General features: G+C 48.7%; 1 pseudogene; it reads left to right on the top strand.

Moving 5' to 3' along the window:
- Positions 1–1,043: 1,043 nt before the first annotated feature.
- On the top strand, positions 1,044–2,577 carry LOC118632381 (annotated as a pseudogene).

Below are 2,577 nucleotides of genomic sequence, written 5' to 3'. Positions count from 1 at the left end.
CATAGAATGTTCTTTTATGCCAGTGTTGGGAACAAGGTTTGTGGCACCTGAAGCTTTTTTTTTTTTTTAATTCTCACCCAAGGGTATGCTTTTTATTGATTTTAGAAAGAGAGGAAGGGAAGGAGAAAGAGGGAGAGAGAGAAAGAAACATAGAAACATCATTCAGTTGCCTCCTGCATGCACCCCGACTGGGGATCAAATCTGCAATTTAGGTATGCCCTGACTGGGAATCAAACCCACACATTTCTTTTTTATCCTTACCTGAGGATATATATATATATATTTTGCATTTATCTTCAGATAGAGCAGAAGGAAGAAAGGTAGGAAGAGAGAGAAACATCGACATGAGAGAGACACATCGAAGGGTTGCCACCCACATGATCCCAACTGGGGCGGGGATAAACCGAAACCAAGGAACATGTTCTTAGTGGGAACTGAACCCGGGCCTCTCTGGTCCGCGGGCCAACGCTCTAAGCGCTGAGCCAAACCAGCCAGGGCAAACCCACAACTTTTTGGTGAATGGGACAATGCTCCAACCAAGCCACCCAGTCAGGGCAAAACTTTTTAAAATATGGAGGGTCCTTTTCAGAAGGCAGAATACAAAGTTAAGTACAGGACCTTGAATGAAATCGTATAGTCCTGAAGCTTGAGCTTCACAAGCCGGAGGACAAATCATGTGTCTCTAGTTGGGAATCAAGATCAACATCCCCCTTCCCTTTATATGATTAATATCTACTACTCCTATTTCCCAGTGATGTGGTTCCAGCTAAAAACATTTGAATCATATATATGTGTGTGTGTATATATATGTATAAAATATGTTAGGAACCTAAAATATATATACTATATAATGTTAAGAATCTATAACTGGTGGGAGCGAAACCAACGCCGGGCTCGGAGCAGCAGCAGCAGCGCAGCCACCGAGGGGCCTTTATCAAAGTTTGCTGCAACGCCGAGCTTGCTTCCTGGGTCCTGTTGGCAGAAATGAGCACACTCTTCCAAGCTGGTTTATCTGGCCAGTGTCCCTCCCTCCGGTCTACAGCATGGGGAATATCTTTGCGAACCTCTTCAAGGGCCTTTTTGGCAAAAAAGCAATGCGCGTGCTCAGGGTGGGCCTGGAGGCTGCGGGGAAGACCACCATCCTGTGCAAACTGACGCTGGGCGAGATCGTGACCACCATCCCCACCATAGGTTTCAGTGTGGAGACTGTGGAGTATAAGAACATCAGCTTTACCGTGTGGGATGTGGGCGGCCAGGACAAGATCCCGCCTCTGTGCATCACTACTTCCAGAACACACAAGGTCTCACCTTTGTGGTTGACAGCAATGGCCGAGAGCGTGTGAATGAGGCCCGAGAGGAGCTCATGCGGATGCTGGCGGAGGACGAGCTCAGGGATGCTGACCTCCCCAATGCCATGAACGCAGCCGAGATCACAGACAAGCTGGGCCCGCATTCTCTGCGCCACAGGAACTGGTACATTCAGGCTACCTGTGCCACCAGTGGGGACGGGCTCTATGAGGGACTGGACTGGCTGTCCAATCAGCTCCGGAACCAGAAGTGAGCCACACTCCTCTTTCCCCCACTCCCCCCTTCACCCTTGCTTTCCTCTCATGTGGCAGATGTGCCCCTGTGGTGTGAGTGCCAGAAGCTGTCTCCATGGCTGGTCCCTGTGTGCTTCATCATGCTGTACATGTGCAGATGCAGCCTGCAACCAGGTTTTTATTTAATGTTAATAGTTCTTGTTTCCAATTAGGCAGTTTCTGGGACTCCTATGCAATATTACTCAGCTTTTTTTATTGTAAAAAGAGAATCAACCAATTGTTTAGTACTGAGAAGGGATTTTAGGCACCTGGGGCCTCGAGGAGCTGCTGAGAGATCAGCTCAACACTCCTCTTCTGGGCTTTAGATCTGCGTTGAGATCCATTTTGATGGTTGGTTTCTAACCCAAACCCAGTGCATTTTTAAAAAATAGTTACAAATACAAGGTCAGAAGACACTTGAACATAGAGAAGGGAGAAATGTGCCTAGTGTAGGTTCTGCAGAAACGTCTTGAGTCCAGTCTACCCGTGGTCTTTCTCCCAGTCTGGAGTGTGCAGTGGGCAGAACCAGCCGCAATACATTCTGCATGGTCACATATGGTCCCTGATTGGCTCTATCCCACTGGGTCATCCGCATCCGGTAGTGTTTATGCTTGTACCCATGCTTACACCACTGCCTAGGGGATGGGCTGGGGGCTATGGCCACCACCACAGATCCCTTGGAGGGACCCCAGCCTTCCCTTGGGTCAATGTGGGTTAGCACAGGTGCTTTGGTGGGACCACTCTAGCCAGAATGGGAGCCCCCCATGGTCCCCAAGCATGCTCACTTGCTCCAGGTGGTTTGGGTCTCACCAGTAGAAATGCAGACAGGTGGCCAGTCATCTTAGAGCCTAGCTCCTCAGAGGCCCTGTCCACATGTGCTTTCCCTTCCTTAGGCTGCAAGGGTCAGATTTGACATGGGAAACAACCTCTACTTTTTTCTTTTGTATTTTGATAAACACTGAAGAAGCTGGAGCTGTTAAAATTTATCTTGGGGAAA

The sequence above is a fragment of the Molossus molossus genome, unplaced genomic scaffold (assembly GCF_014108415.1).
Source record: "Molossus molossus isolate mMolMol1 unplaced genomic scaffold, mMolMol1.p scaffold_m16_p_17, whole genome shotgun sequence".
Classification (NCBI taxonomy): Eukaryota; Metazoa; Chordata; class Mammalia; order Chiroptera; family Molossidae; genus Molossus; species Molossus molossus.
The sequence above is the reverse complement of the archived record's forward strand: the minus strand, read 5'-3'. Positions and strand labels throughout refer to the sequence as shown.